The 23,313-nt window shown below is 51.0% G+C and overlaps 1 protein-coding gene and 2 long non-coding RNA genes across 3 annotated transcripts in view; all 3 read left to right on the forward strand.

The window, feature by feature from the left end:
• The first annotated feature begins 2,471 nt into the window (after positions 1-2,471).
• LOC137843825 (uncharacterized) lies at positions 2,472-5,442 on the forward strand. Its single transcript, XR_011089710.1, has 2 exons — positions 2,472-2,678; positions 2,989-5,442. It is a non-coding gene; the product is annotated as an uncharacterized lncRNA (long non-coding RNA).
• Positions 5,443-9,319: 3,877 nt separating this feature from the next.
• Positions 9,320-11,269, forward strand: LOC137843724 (uncharacterized). Its single transcript, XR_011089642.1, has 2 exons — positions 9,320-9,414; positions 10,065-11,269. It is a non-coding gene; the product is annotated as an uncharacterized lncRNA (long non-coding RNA).
• A 3,359-nt stretch (positions 11,270-14,628) lies between these two features.
• The window catches only part of THY1 (Thy-1 cell surface antigen), a 70,214-nt gene continuing 61,529 nt past the window's right edge, over positions 14,629-23,313 (forward strand). Inside the window, exon 1 of the mRNA XM_068659475.1 lies at positions 14,629-14,632. The gene's annotated coding sequence lies outside the window, so the exon portion shown is untranslated. The remainder of the gene's footprint in view (positions 14,633-23,313) is intronic.

Here is a 23,313-nt window from a genome sequence, read left to right on the forward strand (position 1 = left end):
TCCTTAAGAAATGGGTTGGTCTCAAAAAAAAGGGGGAAAAGAGAGCCTCTGCATACCACTAAAGTCCTTTGTACCTCGGGGAAAGGGAAAAATCTGTACCTGAAGAAAGGGATGGGAAGCAATTCAGGCCGGTCGCCTCTGTTTTACAAAGCTGCATTTAGAAATGTTCCAATTCAGGCTCTGATTCCTCCCTCCCTTCCACACGGTTGCACAACATTTGCCCAGTGGCTGGTCCCAAACTTTGCTGGACCCGATGCCAAGGGCTGGACGCGAGCTTTGCTCCGTGCTGAGGCTGCCCACGTCGTGCTGACCTCGATGATCCTGCAGCAGTTTTAACGAGAGGTGTTCCCCTCCTGCCATGGTGTAAAGGGATCTGGAAAGACACCTTTTCTGGGAAAAGGGTCATCCAGTAAGGCTGCTGGGGGTGGATGGCTGGAACTGGCTGAGCCTGGCGGTGGGTCCGTGGGCTGGCAGGGTGCGGGAGGGGTTGGTGTTACTCCCATAAAACCATTCTTCCTGCTACTGGGGTGAAATGCTGGGATTTCTGCTCCGCTTCTTGGTGGCATTGACACAATAGCTCCTGCAGATGGAAAAGACTGATCACAGACCTTAAATAAAGATGAACTGAAGAGTTATAACTCCTGTCGTGGCTGTGAAACCTGGGTGAGGGGCTCGACCTCTTCCTTTCTGCCAACGCAGACTTATTACTGAGACATTCAGTACATCTATCACCCCCTGTGCATTCATATCCCAAAATGTACACGCTTGCACACCCTTTTCTGTCCTTGCACGAGCACAGGCTGCCTGCTCACCCCGCTGCCCTCCGGAGCACACCGAGCCACCTCTCGCCTTGCATCCTGCCCTGGAAGCAGCACCAGCAGTGACACGGCCTTGGAGGCACGGCTGATGGGACACGACGTGTAAATCCAGCTGAACACGAAGCCTGTGCCTCCTCAGGAGGTGCCCAATCAGCCAGGTTTGATCGATACGCAATTAGAGAATTTGTAGCCCAAACCACTAACTCCGAGAATGAGAAATCCGCAGGATATTTTTTAATAGAAACGCTCCGCTGCCTAAGGACAGTGCCTCTGCCTCTGGGTGAAGATCTTTTGGAACAGGTTTGGCGTAGAGCTGGGCAGGAAAATGGCAGGGAGCTGGTGGGGGGGGCATGAAGGAGGGGAGAAGGGGGGAGAAGGGGCTCTGCCCTGCAGTCCATGGCATGAATACAGCCTGGGTTAGCAGCAGCCGGAGGCAATCCCTGTTGGGCGGGTGTCTGCTGGCTTAAAATAAGATAAGAAAAGATAAGATAAGCTGTCAGGCCCCCAGCACACGTTGCTCCCAACTCCAGAGCTTCTCTTGGTGGTTTCTTGGAGGGGCTCAAGGAGCCCCAACCCACCCTTGGGACAACACAGCCAGGACAGGGCGCAGATCCGAGCAATGGCACAGGGTGGTGAAAGCAGACTCCTGGCAAGGCTCTCCTTGCTTTGCACAGCCAGGCAGGTTTATCCTGTATTTCTGGAAGCTGGCATCTCCCCCCGGGACTGTTGTTGTTTTCAGAGCAGGAGAAAGGAACTCGGGATCACCTCTACCAGGTGCCTTTTGCACAGAGGCTCCCACCACTGCCCTGCAGAGCGCGCCGACACCAGGCTGAGGGCAGGGATGCTTCGCGTGGGTTCAGAGGGAACAGCACCTACTCAAATAAAGGTGCTCCCAAACACCCCCATTCCTGCTTTCTCTTTTAATTTCCCCACCGCTCCTGGATGTGCTGCAGGGCCAGCTCTGCAGATGAGGTTTTCGGTGCCTTTCTCTGCTGTCAAATGTGCTACCATCAGTGCTTCCCCCAGAATAGAGCACCTCCTACTTGGCTACTTAATGTGTATACAGCCACTTAGGTATAAATATGTAGGCTTAAAATTAAAATATTGTTGTTACTGCCTCTCGGACTGTGTAAAATACGTAAAACCTACCAAAATACTTCTGTAGCTAAAGAGCTGTTGTTTTATCCTTGGAGCTAGGCAGCTTTATAAAGAGCTTTTCATATAGGAGCAAAAAATAGGCACTGTGGAGGGCAGACAATGCTCCGAGAGCATGGAGTGGAATGGGGGAGCTGCAAATTAAAGGACAGCGTGGGGAAGGGCTGCATTAAAGATTCCACATCTCTGCTGCAGACGGGGATGGCTGATCTCTTTCCTGCTCTACTGTCATGCTCTATTTTCTTTCTCTTTATGGCGGAGGGGAGGTGAGGTTTTAAAACCTGCCAGGAACGCATCCAGCCCCGTTCCTCTGGGTGAGCAGCACCGCAGGCTGAACCAGCTTTCTCCGAGCTCCCTCCCACCCCCAGGCCCCCCTCCCCCTCGTAATCCGGGCTCGAGTACCATCATTTTCATATCAGTACTAATTACATTAATTATTCTCCTCAGTATAAAACTCATTAAGCTGGAATTTATGGTTCATTAACTCAGAGCCGGAGCGCTAGCTCCTTCCTCAGTGCGGTGGTGTGGGGCCAGGATTATTTCTGTCCTGGCTGGGGGCAGGCTCTGAGCCGGGTCCCTCGGCCACAAAGCAGGCAGGGAAGGGGTTTCTGAGGCACGGCAGGAATGGAAATGTCCCCACAACCCTTGGTGCTGGCCCAGAGAGATGTGGTTTGTGAGTGAGAGCAGCCAAGGGAACGCCTGCAGGTGGGCTATGCACCAGGGTGGGTCAGGACTGAAAAGTGGGGTGGCGTGGGGAGAGGGTTGTGCTAGTGCAGAACGTCCAAAAAATGTCCTGGCTTCTCCATCAGGGGTGAGGGGTGGTACCCTGGTGGGCTCTCCTCCAGGGCAGTTCCACATCAGCCCTTCCTGGTGGTGGAGGAGATGCCGAGCCCAACCTGGCTGCTGCTGGGACCTGTGCTGGGTGATGGGAGCTCCCTGTCCCATGGGGTGGTGGTAGGAGAGGACACCTGGCTGCCACCCGCCCTCTCCAAACAGCTCTGTCCTTGTCTTCTAGGGGGTCCTGGTCCCGGTGTGTAAAAGCAGCCCTGGGGATGGGAGGGAAGGAAGAGGAGACATCGCACATCCCTGCCCAGGACTCGGGGTCTGGCCCAGCTTGTCCCCAACTGGCCTCCCCCAAATGAGCACAGGCAGCCCCAGGAGCTGGAAATGACAGGCAGGCTGACCTCCTAATGGACCCGACTGACGGAGAATCCATTTCCTGAGAGCAGTACCTCCTTCGCGCTGCGCAGGTTCCTATCACGCTTCCTAATTACTGTAATTAAGCAGTCATGCTGAGTGATGTTAGACAGAGGGTTCGGAGTCGTTGCAGGTCTGCAGAAGATTAAACCAGTCCTGGCTTCAGTGCCTGAGCTCTCCTCGGTGATGGCGATGATGAAGATAGGAGCTGATGATGATGGGAGCTGGAGACAGAGCTTCATGGCAGGGGGTCATGGCATTTGTCACGGCTCGGGGGTCTGCCTTTGTCACTTGTGGCCAGAGCAGGAGGGGACACAGCCCTGGTGCCCTGCCCATTCTCTGCATCCCTGCATCTCCTGGAGACAGACAACTGCCCTGCCTGGTGGTTTTGAAGCTCTGGAAGGGGCAGGTCGTTGTGTGTAGCACAGAGATGCTCATAGCCTGCAAGTCTATTTTGTCATTTGTCAAGCAGAAGAACAAAAATGCAGCTGGATTTGTGCAAGGGAAGGGTCCTGTGAAGCAGAGGGGAGTGCAGCTCCACATTATTCACTCGCTACCCACCATTTATCTTCTGGCTCCCTTGAGCTAGGGGGTCTGGGGTTGGTCTATAACCACCTACGTCAATACCATGGTGATCATGGAGCTGGAATCCATTTCTCTATGGTTTTATACTGCAGCCTGATCAGTTTAGCGGTGGCCTTCCCTGAGGCTCTTGCTGACAATAGCAGAGGACTGGAGACAGCCGTTTAGTCCCACAGCTGCATCCCACCCTCCTCAGCCTCTGTTTCCCCTAAAGGGCACCCGGGGTTTTGCAGATGTCCATCTATTCACACGGACAGTGAGACATGCTGAACAAGAGACCACGGCTCAGTTCGTGTACAATTGGCATCTAATTCATTTCTCTGTGAATGTGAAAATCAATACTGTGTGCAGAATGCACAAAGACTCTCCTATCGGTCAGCGTCCCTGTTAGATTCATTCCTGGCTGCCAGGAGATCCTTGCAGGAGGTGGCTCTGTGAGCTGAAGAAGAAAAACGATGGTCCTGTTTCTCTAATGAACCCTGAGAAGACTCTAAGCTTCTGCCCCCAGTAGATGGGAAGCGTTTCTTGGTAATCAGCTGTATGAGATGGACTGGATTTCCTTGGAATTTTGCCTGGCTAGTCAAATTCTGGGCCTTGGTTTTGCTCCAGTTAAGGTCAAAGTGCCTCCTTCCACATCCAGGAACATGCATCCCTTCAGCAGATGTTAAATGACTTCAGCTCTGTTTGTGCTAGCGGATTTTGTGGGCGAAACCATAGAAGCCAAGTTTCATCTGTCCCAGAGCATCAGAGCTCCGCAGCTCCCTGCAGCTCCCCGTGCCTCTCGTTGGATCTCTAGCAAACATCTCCAAAAACCCTCTCAGCCTCCACCTCCCACTCCCTCCGCCCGTGCCAGGAACAGCTCCAGCCCTGCGGTCGGCGCATCCAGCGATATCTGTTTTTCCACCTGGAGACCTTCCAGGGCTTTGCACAGCTGCTGACAGCTTTCCCCTTCCTCCCTGCTCATCCTCTTGGTGAGCCACAGGCTCAGCCCTCAGCTTCCAGAGCTCCTCTCGTGCTGCAGTTTCGTGGCACCACTTGAAGCCAGCGACTTTTCGCAGGGCAGGACCCCCAGGCTGAAGGCTCTAATTTGCAGCTGCTCCTCTTGCAGCCTCCGCTTCCCAAAGCCTGCGGCACGGTTACGCACAGCCCATCCCTGCCTATCGATGATCAACCAGCTGGAGTGTGATTGCTTGTTATGTCTCAGGGTGTGCTGATAAATGGCACTGGTAGGCTGGCCATTTTCCAGTCGTCGGGCCCTTGGCACCAGAAATCCTTTATTTTATTTTTCCCTAATAACAATAATAATAATAATGATAATAATGATAATAAAGCAGCCCTAGACTTTAACATTAATGTTAGTTTTACCTTTTCCTTTCTTTCCTCTGCAGTCAAAATAGATGGGTGTTGCTAGAGCAAATACCTGCCACGCTTTTTCCCACTGTTTCTCTTCTGTGAGGTTTTTACCCCATGGTTTGAGCTGATGCAGAACGCATTCCTCTGGACTGAAAAAAAAATTTTTTTTTTAATGCAGTCACAGAACTCCACAGAAATTTTTAGACTTTTTTTTTTTTTTTTCTGAGCACTGAACTCTTCTCTTCCTATTCAGTCTGCTAATTATCCTTTTTAGCTTGCTTTTGCTCTGTTTTCACAGATCTCTTGGTTTATTTATATCTACCTATCTATAATGATTTCAGAACCATTACTCACAGCAGCACCAGGAAACATTACATTTCCCAATTTACAATTGCAATTATGATATCCGTCAGAAACAAATGCAGCTGCCTTTAATTTTAAGCAATATTTTGATCATAATAATTAAAAAAGGAACTTATGGCATCGCACACATTAGAGAAATTAATATAATTTCCTGGCTGTTTTAAAAGGTGTGCAAAGTAGTGGTCGCTGGGTGAGAGATTTAGGGGAAAAAATTAACCTTTTTAGCTGCGTTTAGCACTTTTCAGGGCACACTGCAAACCCTAATGATGTTGTTCTTGAGAGTTAACTTCTCTGCAGAATTTAATACGTGAGTTTCTCTGTCCTTCAACTTATTTTCCCCCTACTTTTCTCTTTGTGAAATTGCTAGTTATTAAACTGTTTGTGTGCAAACAAGAACATTTTCCTGTCACCGTTCATTTCAGCTTGCCTGTTTGAATGAGCAGGGACAGATGAGATCCAGTTGGTGATATAATCATTCCCACAATTGCATATTACAAACTCGGTAACAAACTGCAGCAGATCCTGAGTCTTGTGTGCTTCATTCTGCTTTACAAGACACAGCATGTGCTGAGCGAGTCTGGATTAATGACAAGTGTCTTTGAGGGAAGCAAGGATGCAGATGAACAGCCGTGGAAGAACATCCCTTTCATGAGTGCTGGGGCTCGTTCAATTAATTTTAATGTGCTCTTTCAGTCAGGAAAGGTGAAAGTTGACTTCTTGTTGTCTTGGTGGCAGAGGATTCATCTGTGCGTGACTTTCCTTGCTGTATTCTCTGCTGCTTTATTCTCCCAGCTCACGACTTCTCCTGGGTAAGTTCTCAGCCCCATGCAGGGACTTGCCAGAAACCTCTGAGCCTCTGCAAATCCTCGGTCAACACGATTCCTTCCATTTCAGTACTGACGTGCAGACCAACCCCAGAGGCTGCAGCTCTGTCGATACCGGGATGCGATGAGCAGAGGGCAGGGTGCCAGGGCTGAGCCTGTCCTGCTGCCTCCAGCCCCTTCCATCTCAAAGCCATCAGCACCGAACACGCTGGGTCTCCCTCTGCTTGTTCCTGCTCCTTGGCTTCTAGGGAATGATTTACATTTACACCAAAGGAAGATGCAGCAAGCTTAGCTGTTTCTCTGCAAGACTCAGGCTGATGCACACGACATAGCACAGAGCATGCAGATTTGAGACAAGGATGAAATCCAAGCTTCCCCCTTTGCTGACTGCTCCTGCTCTGCAGGTCCCTGTAACGTGCTTGTGTCTCATCCTGCTGAGCCGTGCCCCCACGGTGCTCATTTAACCACTGGATGCCTTTCTCCTCACTGAGCATGTTCTCCAGTAGTGGGATGTTAACAACAGGCACATAGGAATTGCCAAATTCGATCCGCTCTGTGGTTCATCCAGCTCACTACCCGTTCTGGGATGATGCCTATGCAATACCAGGCATGTATATATCCCCAAATACATGTCTTTAAGGTGCAAGGACCCGTGCAGGTGAGCAGACCAGCCAGGACAAGCACTCCTTGCACATTTCTGGCCAGCAGACATGGCACTCCATGCCCTGCCTGCAAACACATCCCATGGCAAGCCCTTCTGCTCCCACATCACGGCGTCTTTTTTCATTCTTCTATGAGCACACGCACATACAGCAACAATGCAGAAAGAGAAAATGCCATTTCAAACAGAAAAAAAGGAGGCATGTGAGAGGAAGCACTGATTTTTTTTATGAATTTTCCTTCAGGTTGACACCTCATTTTAGCGGCCAGTGTGATCACATTCTTAATTTCAACCTCAAAAGGTCAGTTGAGTTAAAGAAAATCAAGCTGTAGTCAGTTCTCTCCGCACATCAGTGCTTGGAGCAACGAGCAATAATCACTCCCTGATCAGAACTTGTTTGCCATTATCTGCCTGGTGTTGGTCTATGATATATGAAGCAATTTTGGCTGCGACAGTTCTGTTCTGTGTGCACGCAGCTCTTTCCTGGTAAAAACTATACAGGATTGGCTTTTTTTTTTCTTGTTGCTTTCTTTTTTCCTTACCGTGGAGCAATATTTTAAACTAAAAGGAGTTTTCAAACTGTAGTCACCATCATTCATCTTTACAGTCTCAGGGTACGAACAATCCCTTCATTAGACACTGAATTTCTCTCCATTACAACACTATCTGAATGCATTTATTCGGTCATTTATTAGAAGTCACTTGATGGGGTGTGGGGAAGGCGAGAACTAAATTAAAGCAAAAGGGTCGCGTGTGCGTACACACGCCTGTATATTGTAAGCGGGGAAGTCTATAAAAATATCCAAACTTAATAACTCCCATAACTCTGTAACGCAGACAAATGCTCGGCGGAAAGCTTCCACTCGCCTCGAGGATGGCGAGGGAGACGGAGGCAGAAGAGGAGGCTGTCACCGAGCCTCCCCTGCCAGCCGTGAGATCCGGGGACTGTATAAATATACATTGGAATGTATAAATTCCAATGTATAAAAATGTATAAAAGACCACGTGTGTGAGCAGTGGGCAGAGCAGGCGCCTCGGCTGGTCCCACAGGTCAAATCCCCTCCTGGCTCCAAGGGGGCAGTTGAAGCACGTTAATGCAAGAAAATAAAGGACTGGAAGTTCTGCATGGAAACATGAGGCATCACCAGGTTAATGCTGGGAATTTCAAACTGCTCCTGTATCAACAGCTCTTGATTTTTGTCTTTTTTTCAGAAGTCAGGTTAGCCCCTTGGCTGGGTGAGCTCACTTTTGGATCAGAGCATGGTAAGGACAGAAACCAAGAACCTCTCACAGCACAGGCACAAGTCATGCACCAGCTACACGTTCTCCCCTGTGCACATCATGCCCCTCCTCTAAGCCTACTTCTCCCCCACACTTCATCCCCATCCCTTTGGCTCCCTATATTTCTTCTCTGGAGTAGATCCTCATGCTGGGAGATGCCCATTTCCCCCCATGGCATGAATTCAGCACGTCAGCTGAACATTGTCCTCAGAGCATGTCTGCTGAGATTAAATCCTCTCCCCTATCTGTGCACATCACCCTACCACCTGCAGCTTTCTTGCAGTGGGATGCTTGTGGCGTTGCTATTTTCAGGGGACGTGCAGCCATTTCTGGGTTTATTTTGTTCCCCCCTTCTCACTTTTATTAAAAAAGACAAGTCTTTCTTCCATCTTCCAGAAGGCTGCTATGGTTCCTCAGAGGAGATTTGTAAAAACTAAACAACAACAAAAAAGGGACTATTTCCATCCAAATAGTCTTAAAAATTTAACAAAACAACAGAGCAGCTCATCACTCAACAAGAGCATCGAGTCTTTTGTGCTTAATTTCCACTGTGAATCTTTCCCTCAGAAGTGTGCTCATGTAGCAATTGCACGGTGGAAATGCCAGACTGAAAAACAAATGCATGCAGGCATTTGGCCTATCCAAGAGATACCAGGACATAAAGCAGGATTATGATCCCAGAATGCAATAAAAAGAGATAAAAAATTCAGAAGAGATCAAAGTAATTTCAGAAGCAAATGAAACATTTACATGGGAAGCATGCCTTGCAAACGGAAACATAGCAAATGGCATTAGCTCGTATTATTTACACGGATAAATACACCTAGCACAAGGCTACGGATGTCTCCAAAACTTATTTGTGTGGTAGGTGCATCCCGAGAGCTACTGCAGGTGAAATAGGAAGAAGGAGCTGCTAGGTCAGGCCAGGGCCCTGGAGAATTTTGAATGTGGCCTCGAGTAACTAAATTGTTGGGAAGTGGCAGCTTGCAACTGGAATAGAGTCAGTAATTAGTTGTTTAATTAGCGTTTAGGTGAGAAGGCTTCTAATGGACGGCAGCTTGATAAATGCCTGGGTCAGAGCGATTTGTAGCTCTCCCTGGCTTGAAATCCTTGGTGTGATGAGCAGACCGAGGGGGAGCAGCCTGCACCAGGAGAGAGCAGCGCGATTTCATGGGGCAAGGTAAGGAAGCAGCTGCTCAGATTACATGGGTGAACAACAAAAAGCAGGTGGAGATGGAATTATAAATACAGCTGGAATTATAAATACAGCTGTCCTCCAGCCTTTCACCAGGACCTGCAAGCAAACGGAAGGGCAGGAACCCTCTGGGTTGCAGGTGATGAATATTGTGCTCACAAACCAGGAGCCAAAGCGAAGGAGGAACCCAGGGCCCTGCCTGGGAAGGAGGAAGGGAAAGTAAAATGAGCACAGAGAACGACAAGCACCCGAATAAGGAGAAACAGCCCTTGGGGGACTCCCCTGAGAGCAGCTCCTTGCTGAGATGGGAGCAGGAGGCCGGGGGTCCTGGGCACTTGGGGCTGCACGGGCTGTGCATGGAAAAGGCCTGCTTAAAATTGATGGATGGGGGTCTGCTGGCAGCTGGAGCCGAGCCTCTGAAACAAAGCCTTTAATTAATGCCTCCAACAAAGTCTTTAATTAGATACAGTGCCTTATCGCCAGCGTGGGTCTCGAGATATTTCCCCACCTGAGTTAGAATCCGCCCCAGATGAGAGACAAAGGGGGGAAAAAAAAAAAATCCCAACCCCAAACCAAGCTGCGATCAATTCTAATTTGTCTGGGACATGATACATTTTTTGTCTCACTTGACACAGGCTCAGAGCGAAGCAATTTTTTAATGTCACAGCTCATGACCTCCGCCTCTCCTGCCCGCTTATAGGATTCCTCCCTGCCCGGGCTGGGAAATGAGACTCCCGGTGAAGAAGGTGCAGCAGCCCTTGGGAGCTGGTTTCAGTTTAATGCCCAGCATGTTCGGCTTTGGATATTCTATTGAAATAGAGGGAATTTGTTAAGCTGATGAGGGAAGGCTGCAGTAGAGAAACACAATAGCAGAGTGGGATTAGGCCTGGAGTAAGTGTCTGTGCTTTGGAGGATTAATGAGAAAACTGCAATGGATTTTACATGGTGAAAAGGATTCGCTGAATGCTTTAGGTGAAATGAAATTAGTCCCACTCACGCTCTCTGAGCCCTCGAGGAGAAGCCTGCCCATCCCATGTAACAACCAGATCTCCCGTATGGAAAACTCCGCTTGTGTCCTCACACACGAGGCTCTCTGGGCATCATCTCCCCTAACGGGCCATGGGACACTGCCAAGAGCATCACTGGTCGATATGGTTGAGATCCCAGGGCCGAAAAGCTCTTCTCCCCACCTCGACTGCCTGCCGATGGACTGCACGTTCCCTCAGAGAGCTCAGCTTTGCTACCAGCCTGGGGCAAGCCCAGCGAAGCCAGCTCTGTGTCCTCGCAGGAGGCCAGGAGAAATACTGGCCTCAGAAATTGGAGATGCTCAATACACCTGCAGGAGAAGAGGCAAGGAAGGGCAGACACACGAAGGAGACGGGGAGGGATTAAGGGACAGGATTCCCATTAATGCATTGATTTTTTTCGGGAGAAAGGTAAACGTGGGGCTGGGTGAAGCCTCCTCAGGGTCACACTGACACATGGGGGCTAGCAGCAAGGGGCTTCTTAGCCCCCAGAGGGAAGGGACAGGCCAGAAAAAGGGGATTTGTGATGTTGGAGCACTTGTGCTGCATGCAGCTGCTGCTCCTGGAGGCACAAAGAGGCCGTTAAGAGCAGCTCGGGCTGGCTCCTGCCTCCTGTGTGCTGCCTTCCAGTCCATCATTCTTTCTAATTAGGCACCTCTGACACACAATTAATCCTATTTGCCTTCAGGCTTTTTTATCTTTCCTTCTGCTTTTATCAGACAGGGAATTAGACTCTGTTAGTATGTAAAGTGCATTGCATGGACCTGGCTTTTCACGGGGATTTGGAGACTTTTAAGAAGGCAGTGCCTAACCCATGATCTTAAAAGTTTCTTATGAGTAATTAATTTATTTCTCTTCTTTTTCTAATCACACTGCCTATTTCATCCATGCTCATACCAGCAAGAAGGCAAAGAAGTGAGCGTGGGACAGAGCACAGATTGGTGCTGCAATGCCCCGTTAACCCCAGCTCTCCACCTGCTCCCCTCAGCTCTCACCAGCCACCAGCAGCAGCAGCTCAGTCCCACCCTTCCCAGCCTGTCTGCCCCCTGCCCAGGCTTTACTGGCCAAATTTAAGGGCCTGATGAGGACCACAAGAGGCCCAGCTTCTCCCACACCCCCTCTTCAGCACTGATGTCCCTTCCAAACCGACTCGGTCTTGCCGTCCTGGAGTCCCTGGAGGAGCCTCCTTGTGAACCTCCAGCAGTGCTTCTGTCTTGCCCTGTGCCTTCTCGAGTCAAAACACGACGTGATGCCTCTCCCCACTGGGAAGTTAATAAAATAATGCTAATGAAACACCTACTCCACTCGATGAGCTGTGATCACAGGCGGCAGTGGCCACCACGCCGACCATTTATCACTGTCAAGGTCTCCTGCAGCCCAAAACCAATTCCAGGCCCAAATGGAGAAGGCTTGGCTCTACCCGGAGTGTAATCTGCCTGTCATTTCTAATACATATTCCTTCGCATTAAGTGATGAATTGCAGGGGCTGCCAAGGCTGAAGGGTTACGAACCACTGAGAAATGAAGTGCTCCATGTCCTCCACAGCTCACTTCAGTCGGTGATGGTCAGCATCACACACTCCTCATCTCCAGCCCTTGTTGTGCTCAGCGACCACCGAGCTGCACTTTCAGGCCAAAACTTCCCTACGGGGCAGGAGTTAGGAATGGGACTCTTGGTGGACTCGGGTTTTTTTGGCCTCTTGCACACCCTGGAAGGATTAGGTTCATCAGCCTCTAACCAAGGGAAAAAAAAATTAAAAATAAATAAATAAAATAAAATAAAATAAAAAATAAATTAAATTAAATTAAATTAAAGTGCATTTTTTGAGCTTGTGTCATGAGCTTTTGGCAATGAGGCAGGATTAAATCCTGCTCCTCCCTGGGATTTCCCATTTCCTTATAACTGAGGAGGAGGAGAACTCTTTCAGCACTAAAGCAAGGTGAGGGTGGACTAGAGATAAGCTCCAGTGACCGCTGAGCTCAGTGCTTCTTCCCCTGAGCTGCGTCAGAGGCAGAATAAGACCTAAGCACAGCCCCATTCCCTTATTCCGGGAATAGGAATACTTGTCCCTTCTCTTAGAAAGTGAGTTCCCTCCCAGAAGAACTCATATTTCCTGGTCCAAAAAGATAAATCTCCAAACACACTCACAGCTGCACCCTCAGCCACTTTTGCTGGCTTTTGTTCTTTAAAGAGGCGATGAAAAAATTGCAAGGGTGGCGGGGGGCTGATTTAGGAAATGGAGAAGCAGGGAAAGGTCACGCTGCTCGCCCTCCCTGACATCTGCTGAGCAAGAGCTGTCCTTCCCTGGTAATCCTGGTGTCTCTGCAGGCCAACGTTTGTCTGATTCCTGTACGACAGCGATTAGCAAGAGTGAGCAGGTACTGCGGGAAGCGGCTCCTTTGCAGGCTTCCTCTGCTGCCTCTTATATATCAAACTGAAATGTAATTATCTTCACGGTGCGGGGTGTAAATCAGGGTGTGTGTCAAGGCGATTTCCTTCAGGGTTTTATTTTATTGCGTAATAATATTTGACACAGGGCTTAAAGGTGCTGTTACCTGCCTAATCGCATGAAACAATTTCATGTGCAAACAGCTGGTAAGTGTAAAACTACCATAAACCAGCTCCGGGGGATTGTCTGCTTCCCTTCTCTCAAAATCCTTCTTGGAAAACACTCCCTGCCTCTGAAGTTTCCCCATCACAGAAACCAGGCGGGGAGGAACTGCTGGGGGCCGGTGCCGTGCCGACACATGGAGCAAGCAGCCTGTGCTCCCGGGGGTGCCGGGGTGCTCCGTGCCTCCTGCCCTTACATGATGGGACGGGGAAATGGGAAATCAGGGTCTCCGTCTGTGCTGAGCTGGAGGGGATGAAGTTAATTGGGGAGGAGGGCTGGCTGGGAGCGTCATCCATGAGTGGGAGCCATCTGCAGCCGGGGATGTTTCCCCAGCCTCATCTCTCACAATCAAATAGTTTTGGGTGAAAACCCAAATGCAGCGAAAAGGGGGTGCAGAGCTCCCGAGGGCAGCAGGGCAGGGGACACTTTGGAAGATGGGGGAGCACAGGGCAGAAAGGATTGGAGCAGCCTCCTCTGCTTCTCCCCGGCACGAACAGAGGCCTTGGAATCTGCAAGATGGCAATCTTGGAACAATGGTGGTTATTTACAAGGCTTTTTTAGTGCATGGCAGATCATAGCCAAGAGGCATCTGCCTGAGGTCTGAATTAGGCAGAACAGGGCTGGGAGAGGGGAGGTGGGCAGCTGGTTGAAATCGTCTCCGAGTCACTGTTTTTTTTCTCCTCGGGGTAGCTGGCATTGTCACTGATGGTTTAACCTATTTACGATAATAATCCCTGTAATAAAGGCATTTTAAGAAAAAATCTCATAGCCCAAATGGCTGCGTGGAGGGGCACGGGATTGGGAAGGCTCCCTGTGTGGTTTGCCAGGGAAGAGCCAGCTCAATGCTGTAATTCCTTCCCTGCGCTCCCAGACCCCTGCCCCCTGCGAGGCGAGGGAATTCCTTCCCAGGGAGGGAGCTGGCAGGGACCATCCCTCCCCCCGAAACAGCTCCTCCCCGTGGATTTAGGCATGTCACATCTGGAGCGATATTAGATCATCCAAGTTCCCGATGCATTCTGCAGAATCAGGCGCCTCTAATCCTGCCCGCCATCTGGCCCAAGCCCCTCGCCAGCTGCTGGGCTCCCCCCCTGCACACCCAAATGCCAGGCCTTTGTTTGTGGCCGTGCCATCCTGCATAAAAACAGCAAGGTGTGCGAGTCTCCAGCTGTCCGAGCTGCACGGAGACCCTTCAGAGGCCATGCACAGAGCTGGCCTGGCCATTTATCCGTGCTTTTTTTCTGCTCCTCCTCAAACAACCCTCTTCTCCCTGCTCCTGCTCCTTTCAAGAATTCAGCCTCTCCTTCACAACACATCGGTCTACACAGTCACCCTTCCTAAATCCCCTTAATATGGTGCAGACCTCTCTGTCTCTCCAGCTGCAGCTTCAACAGGGTCTTGGCTAAGCCCTTCCCTGCTCACCCACCTGAGCAGGAGGAGGGAGGGGGCTGCAGGGCTTGCAGGGAAGGCTAGGGAAGGAAAAAAAATTAATTAATTAAAAAAATATACTGTTTTAGGTACAAAACCATTAGAAAGGTGATGGGCTGAGGCTGGCTTCTCCAGCGGGGCCAGCAGACAGATGAGGTGACCTCAAAGAATGGCAGCCCGGGGGCTCTGAGTGGTGTCCTCCCCAGGCACATCCTTTCCGTACTGAGTAATGTTACTCAGGAGAGTGCCTGGGGCCCCCGTGCTGCTACAAGGCTTTTATAGAGCTGCAAATCCCAGCTGCTCCAACGGGGAATAAACAGCTGTGGGCAAGGAGATTTGCCCGTGCTGGGGCTGGGGAGAAATTCAAGGAGGCGCCCATGGGATTAAAGGAGAGGAAGGTGCTGGCCTCTGCACGGTTGTGTCCAGGAGGGGATGCAGAGCTTTTTATTCCAAGCCACTTGTGAGATGTAGCTTGGAAATTGCACTTGCTATTGCTACCTCAGCCGCTGCGATCAAAGCTGAAGAAATATGCAGCTCGGAGAGGCTGCTAAAAATAAGGCAGGTCAAAAGGGAAAGTGAGAGGGGCTGGGCAGTGGGGCTGGCAAGGGGCTGGGGGGCTGCATGGGGCTGCAGGGGGCTGCAGGGGGCTGCACCCTCCTGCCCCATCACCACAGCACCGCAGGGAAGGGGGCTTGTAGCCAAAATAAGAGGCAAGAGCAAATTTGCCTCTACTTGCACGGGGAACGATTTGGGTATCCCATTAATCCTGCGTAGATCATATTAATGCCAATCAAATACGTAGACAGCTCTCTGTAAAAATGTCAACGTTTATTAAGTCCTGTAGCACAGGCAGCAGGATCCCATCACTGTCTTTTTGTCCAGGTTTTTGGGTGGGAGAGGGCTGGTGGTTGCTTCTGCCAGCATTTGGCAGTGACCCAGTTCTCTCAAAACAAGGGTGAGACGCGGTGACCCCAGGGATGTCTAGGCCCAGACCTTCCTTACCTCTACGTGGGGTGATCTCATAAACTCCCCTGCCTTAGGAAACCAGGCTAACACAGGCATCCTTCAGCAATTTCAAACCTTTTCTGTGAATGTTTACAAACCCAAAAGCTTAGCAAAACCGCCCTTTCCAGCGCAAAGGGCTTCAATTTAGCTAAATTGTTATTTTCCAACCAAAGTCTGATTTTACTGAAAAATTCCCAGGCAGCTGTATTCAGCAGCTCAGAGAAAGCAGGGCTTCTTTATGATGCTTCATTCCATGTTCATATGCAATTCTGTATATTTTAAGGATATTTCTCTCTGTTTTTTTAGCTGACATTGGCTTCTCATCCCCACCAAGTGTTTTAAGTGTAATAGCGTTGTTGGAAGATGTTGTCAGACCTGCATCTGTGTTTGCATCTACAATGCCTGCTCTGAAAGGCACATTTATTTCCAATCTGACCCGCTGAACACTGATTGCAAGCAACGATTTCTTCTGCTTTCCCATCATCTCCGCAACGCCCTCCCTTTTGTTGGAGTTTATGGTCACTGACTCTGGATTGTGCCATTCTTTGTCTTTGTTCCGTGTTTTAACCTTTGTTAGAGACTCAGCCATTGTGCCGTTTCTGTTCAGTGACCTATAATACCCTAATTTAGTTGGCATTTTGATCTTGGATTCCTGGTGTACAATCCATCATATGCAATTCTTTTCTCCCTTTCTCTTTTCATCACTTCACCACTCTTTCTTCATTCCTTCCTACCTTTCAAAAAGCTCTCCTGTGTCTTTCTTTACCCTCTTCCCATTCCACTCTCTCTCTCCTTAGGTTCTTCTCAGATTAGAGTGGGTTTTACCAATTCTTTCCTTGTCTCCTTGCCTCTCTCTTTCTTCCAAACCAGCCTCCCCATCCAACCCCGCTTCTCTCTCCATGCTGTATCACGTCACCCATAGGTGCTGCAGTGAAGGAGAAAACACCTGTGCAACCTCCCAGGATCAGGCTGGTAAGGAAAATTCTCTGCGGCCGTGGATGAAAATTTTGGCAGAGCCAGAAGAGTTGGTAGATGAGACAGTGGCCATGAAAACGAGCTCTGAGGAGCACAGCCCGTCCATCTCCTGAGGACAGCAGCAGGTGTATGCATGTGCTCTTCGCCATCACAAGAGGGAGTTGCTAGTGCTCGTTTGCATTTTCCTACCAGAGATGGATATAAAGAAGGACCAAGCAGCCTCCTGGCCAGTTCCTGGCACTGGAGCCCCGCTCAGGACTGCCACTCGCTGGCAGCAAAGGCAGGAGCTCAGTCCACCACTTCGCTCCAAGTGCGTTGCAGGACCCTCTGGCAGCAGGGTCTGGAGGGAGCAGGCTCAGCTCGTGCCCCCACAGAGCAGGGGGCCTGAGATCCACTGGGGAGGTGCTGGAGATGCTTACTGGAGGGGACAAAGCAGGAATATGATGTAGAAATGGGTGGAGGCCCCTAATTACAATACCACCTGCTTGTCTTTGTGCAGCTGGGGCTGCATCCACCGTTCCCAAAGGGATGGTGTCGGTACCATGCGTGTCGGTGGCTGGCAGCCCCATGCCCGCAGCCCTGTGCTCGTGCCCCTCGTGCCCCAAGGCAGCCCCGAGAGAGCATCCTGAGGAGCTGTGCGTGGCCACGGTGGGAGCTGGCAGCACTTCAGGCCAGCAGGAGCCACGCTTCGCCCTGCATGCCCGCAGCTGGGCAGGCACACGTGCAGAAAACATCTCTGCTGGCAGCTCCTGGATCTCTCCGTTCCTATCACCATGGTGGCATTGTAATGAGAACATGAAAGAGGAAGATAACACTGAAGGGAGGAAAATAAGGCCTTTTTTCTCCCCCCTCTCTCTCCCGTTTAGGATGAAATGCGAACCGTGGCGGGCAGGCCCATCAGATCTGTCGGCGCAGCAATTGGCATCAGGAGCAAGAGGGAGATGCTATTGTACAGCCCCTCTGCTTGGCGGGCTCCTCTCGCTGGCTCGGGGAAGGCGAGAGAAAACAGAGGCAAAACAAGATGCGGGTGTTCAATGGGGAGCCAGAGACATTTGTTATCAAAATGGAAATGCGTCTCTTTGTTGATGAAGGTGTATCTGCTTCCCATTGTCTCTGGTGCCAGCCCAGTGAAAGGCTCCTTTGATGGCTCCGTGTTTGTGCACCGGCTATGAAATTGCTTCAGAAGACAAAGGCAGCGCGTGGTTATTGGTAATGAAAAGGAGGTGAGGGCTACGTCTCTCTAACCCCGGCTCGCCACGCGGGTGCAATTTCCCCGGGAGCAGCTGTCAGAGGCTTGCAGAGAAAATTGGAAGGCTGAGGCTGGACGGGGGGCTGCTGATGCACCGGGAGCGCTGCTGCTCTTTTGCAGGGGTAATGTGGCCATCTGCTCGGGTTTAGCCAGCCTGCCCGGGGCCAAGAGCTTCAAAACCCTTCAGCACAGCGCTGGGCTGAGCGGGCACTGCTCTGGGGTCCCCCAGCTGGGGAGAGGAGAAGGAGAACCCGACAGCTGGCTTCTCCAAGAGCTGAAACCTCTTGCTGGGATTCCCCGAGGGCTGCACATCTCTCCCCTTCCCACTCGCCCTCAGCAGAGCTCTGAGCTGGATGCGCCAGGACGCGCACCCGCGATGATCCGGCGTGCCCGCGTGTGTGCAAACACCGTGCGCCCCGTCACACTCGTGCTCATTAACTAATAGCGGCCCTAATGGTGCTTTCCTCACCTCTCCCGCCTCCTTTAATCGTGCCGCCCCGCTCGGCCGGCCCCGCTCCTTTATCTGTGCCGTGGCGAGGCGCTTTGTGGCAGGGAGACGCCGCGCTGCCAATTTCGCACGGGGCCTTATCAGCACTCGCACATGGTGTACGGCCGTCGCAAAGCAGACGCAGGATTCGCATGTCTAACAAGCGGGGTTAAACGCTTTATTATTTTTTTTTTCCCCTCCTGCTTCTCCCCTCCACTGCTCCCTCCTCTGCCCGCCCTCCTTCGCACCGCTTACACCACCGGTGACGGCTTCAGAAGAACTCGCTGGCCTGGCTCCTGGTAAAAGATGCTAATTTATTGCACTCTGCTCTTTGTTTGATTATCGGTTTATTAAAACTGCCAAAGGTGGTAGCCTTCCTGATGGAAAAAAAGCTTCCACTCTCTCCTTTAATCATCACCAGCTCTACCAGCAAGCCAATGGCACACTTGGGGTCTGTGCCCCCTGTGTTGGGACAAGGGATGCAGCAGGAGCTGGAAGCAGGGCTGCCTTTGGCCATGGAGGAGCTGCTGGCTGGAAAGATGTCCCTGGCCAGCTTCTCTCCTTTTTTCTCCTTTCTTTCCTCTCTCAGCTCAATTTCCATTTGGGGAGCTCACCCACGCCCTGGGGAGCTGTTGTGCGGTGGGCACTGGCTCCCCAAGGCAACCCAAACCTCAGGGACCCTCCTCCTGCAGCAAAAGGGCTGTTGAGCTTTTCAGCCCTCAAAATCAAAACCCAAAGATCTGGCTTCATGGCCCGACCCATAGGTTTGCTGAAAGCCACCACAGGAGCACTGCTGCTGTCTACTTGCAGGAAAAGACCTGAGTGCCTCTCTCAGGCCCTCCAAACAGCAGTGAAGTCCATCTGCGTGCAGGGAGCCAGCCTTGTCTCCTGTCCACACCTCTGTCAGCACCTGCAAAGCCTCAGCCCCCTTCGCCCGGCAGCTGCAAATGCTTTTTCCCCTTCTGATCTGCCCTCCGGCTCCGCCACAAATGCACAGGAACATTTTTACAGTGACAGTAGCTTGTTACAGATTGCACCGCCTGCCACATAAAAGTCTGCAGCAACACCGAGGAGCGATTAATGATACGGGCTGACACTTTACACAGCGCTTCCCAATCTCAGCACTGCAGGCTGCATCGAGATAGGGCCCCGTGTTTCCACCAGAGCCAGAAAACCCTCCCGGGGACGAGCACAAAACCACAGCTGGGTTGGTGGCACGTGGCAGGCACTGGCCAGGAACCCAGGCAGGAGGAGAGGTCGGCTCCCTGCCTGCTGGCGGGGGCACAGCACCCAGATTTTCCAAGCAGCTTCAAAAATCTTCACTTGCACGCCCAACAACGACCCCATTCTGGTCATTTCTGAGGATGCCGCCATAGCTCCTGGTTTCATCCATCCTGAGGAATCTGCCTGTTGCCGAGGCTGATGTCTCCCACTCGCGGTGATGTTTCTGAAATATCTTCATCAAAACCGAGGCTTGTCTCAGCTGACCCGTAATTTAATTTCCTTCCTTTCTCTCTTAGACGTGCACAGCTGGGAGGAACCTCGGGAGAACATCGCGTCCCTCCCTCCTTCACTGGAGCAGAATCAAACACGTCCAAACGTCCTTGGCAGGTGCTGTGCCCGCTTCGCACGCCTCTGAGGGAGGAGGTTCGGTGACTCCTGGATGACTTGTTCCCATGCCTCACTCCTCGTACAACTAGAAAGCTTTTCCTTACACCTCACCTGAGTTGTCTTGTTGCATTTTTTCCCCTCTCACTCATTACAAATAAATAAGGAATGAGCCGAGCAGTTCTCCTGCCCTCCTTGCTCGAGATGAACTTCTGATGTGAGCCACGGGGGATGAGCCCCACCCAAAACTTCATATTTTTTTTAGTTCCCAAGCAGGATGCACTTGAGATTAAGGCCCGAGACCTAGCAAAAATTGATTTGCACAAGCAAGAGGCGTTTATGCAATATGTTGATTATAAACCAGCACTCCAGGATTTGTACTCCCACAATGAATGTGGTGCCTCAGGGCATTAAGCTCCTGACTCACATGTCAGTGTTACAGGCAGAGCGGGCTGAATAATTCATCAATAATCCTGCAATTTGGCTTCCGCTCCTGTCGGCAAGCTCTCTGCGCGGAGATGTCTCTCCCAGAGTCTATTCATTAGGTGAGGTTACTCGGGAGAACGGCAGGGGGACGCTGGGTGTGAAACCCTGGCCCTGGTGGAAGGCTTGAATTTGCTTTGCTTTGCAGCAGGAATTCATTGCAAACATTCGGGGCTGGGAGCGAGAGCTGCTGAGGATTGGCCATGCTGCTCACACGGCGCCGCGGCTGCCTCCCGAGCGGCTGAACTCAACCCCTGGAATGAGTTTCCAGGGTGAATAAGAATATCACATTTGATTTCCACTAATGTGCTGTAACGTTGCTTAAAATTCACTTCTCTCAGGGAGACGGATCCATCCGTCTATCTGCCTATCTCTATAATTTTGTTTCTAGAGTACCCATCACCGCTCCATCTAATTATTAATTCATCCGCTGGAATGTTTGCTGCAAGCTCACATCAAAGGCATGTAGATACAACCGGAGTCAATCTGCTGAAAAATGCAAACAGATATTGTCTGAAGCCTGCTGGCCAAGACATTTCCCTTTATCTAACCCTATAGGGCCTGGAAAACCTTTTATAACCTTTTTTTTTTTTTTTTTTTAAACTGCTGAACTTTCACCATGGGGGATAATAGATGGGAAATGAATTTTGTTCATTTGCTGGCTCGCTTAGGGAATGGCAAACCTCGCAGAGAAGGGGCTGGCGTCCTTGTCTGACAGAATTGGAGGCTGAAAGGGCACCTGATATCCGTGTCTAAAACCAGCAGAGGACAGAAGAGCCAAACCGTGACAAAGAAGATGCCACCAGGCATTGCTTGGTGCCACTAGGGCTGCGTCCACGGACCTCAGCTCCTGGTACAGGTGTCCCCATCCATTTTCCGTGGACCTGAAGCCTTTCCCAGTGTGATGGGAGGGAAGAGGAAAGCACACCACCGCTGGCAGGCATCGCCTGAGTGAGTCACTTTCCCCTCGCCCTGGATCCCCGCCGTCCCCCCCAGGTGACAGTTCACGTGGGAGGATAAATATAAATAAAGAGAAAGAAGCCGGAGCATTTTGATGACTCATGTAATATTCATTTTGAATTAATTTGTACATGATTCTATAAAAAAGATACATTCCATAAGATTATTTTCGTGAGCTCTAATTTGCTGCTGGCAAGGAGCAGCGTTGGGTCTTTTATGGGTATTAGTTCCATAGTGTATAGCAGGAGGCAGAGGAAGTTTAATTATGATTCAGTGAGCCACATTGTGGGTATGTTTTAAAGCCACTTAATTACTGTAGAAATATACAGCTGTAATTATCCTGAAATATGGCCTAATTAACCTATGGAAAACCCATACACGCGGCTCAGGAAACTTGGAAGCGTTAATAGTCTATTAATACACCGGAGCTGACAGCCCGTCGCGCTCACGTTGGGGAGCAGGAAGGCAGGAGGAAAAGTGATCTCCCATGGGCACGGCTACCTGTGGGAGCTGCCACGGGACCTTCCCCTGCCCTGGTGGTGGCTCTGGCACGTTGTTGTGCCATTCTGCACGGTCATGAGATGCTGAGATTGATGCTTGTCTGCTGATCTTCCCAGCTCTGTCCTCTTCTTTCAACCCTGCTGTGTGTCTGCTCATCTCCTGCCCCCCCTGCAGATCTCCCTAAAAACTCAGGGAGGCTCAGGAAGCACAGGGGTTGTCCTAGGGCACATCCACCCTGCTCTGGAGTGCAACCAGAGCCGATTTCACGCTGGGACCCTCCTCTGGTGGATGAATCCCCAGCCCTGCTGCGTGGAGGAGACGATCACAGAGATAGCTGGAGCGTGGCTACAGCAAAAAGGTGATGGCAAAAGGCCTTGGTGGTTGTTCCTGGGTGTTAAACCTGATAAAAACGGGAAGAAGCAATTATCACTTCAAAGCCACCTTGATCTCATCGGGCTTCCCAAGCAACCTGCAGACCCAACGAGCCCGGCAACGAGCACGTTGCCCTCGGGACAGCGCAGGTTGGAGCCTTGGCAGAGCCAAGCACCAAATAACTGCCCCATCCCTCAGCCCTGGTGTGTTATAGATAAGGAAACCGAGGCACGCGCCTGGAAATTAAACTCCCTGGCTGCTTTCTCCCGAAGTCATGCTCTGCCAATCAGACCCTGCTGCCTCTTAGCGGGGAAAACATCCTGATTTTAATAGAGCTTCATCTGTCGGAAAGGGGCATTTGCTGCCACTCGAGCTCCAGAAGCAGCAGCAGGACAGAGCCTGAGGCTGGGAGGGGGGCGAAGGGGGCAAGGTGGGGAGGGAAGGGGGGAAGGAGGCAGCTGGCGCGAGGCTCTTCTCGAGGCTGAGCACATCGCCAAATATTCAAGGAACGTCTCCGTCCTTTGGTGATCAAAGCAACAGAAATTGAATCCGGCTGTAATCATCCGCAGGGTAGTTTGCTTAAAATTCCCCTAATTATGGAAGTGCAGAAAATTACTGCTCCATGATGCGCTGAATAGGAAATTGAAGGCTCCCACAACCCGACTGCTGCCACTGCAGCTTAAAGAGAAAAGGCAAGGGAGGTTCAGGGAAAAGGAGAGGAAAAAAAGGCAGATAAACGGGAAGGTGTCAGGATGTGTGAGCAGCGGCCATGGAGGGGAGGAGAGGGCCAAAACGGGAAGGTAATTGTCTCTCTCCCACTGCCTGGGAGGCCACCAGTTTTGGAGGGCTGTGAGCTGAGGAGAGCAGAAAGAAATACGAGCCCTGTAAGCTGGCCTTTCCTCTTCGCCAGCAGTTCTGCCACGACACACTTGACACCGCACCACGAGCAATGTTTTATCCAGAGCTTCTGCCTGAAACTCAAAGGACTCTTCTGAGACCCGTTCTGCCTGCCATGCAAGGGCAGGAGCTCCCTTTGTGCAAATAATCTGAATTATTGCATCCCCCAGTGCTCTTCCAGCAGCGATTCCTCACGACAGAGGACAGCAGGTACCGGGGAGGGCGCAGCCACCCCACAGAGTCACTCAGGGACGAGGGGCTGAACGAGGTTAGTTTGTGTTAAAAG

The sequence above is a fragment of the Anas acuta genome, chromosome 23, assembly GCF_963932015.1.
Source record: "Anas acuta chromosome 23, bAnaAcu1.1, whole genome shotgun sequence".
Taxonomy (NCBI): Eukaryota; Metazoa; Chordata; class Aves; order Anseriformes; family Anatidae; genus Anas; species Anas acuta.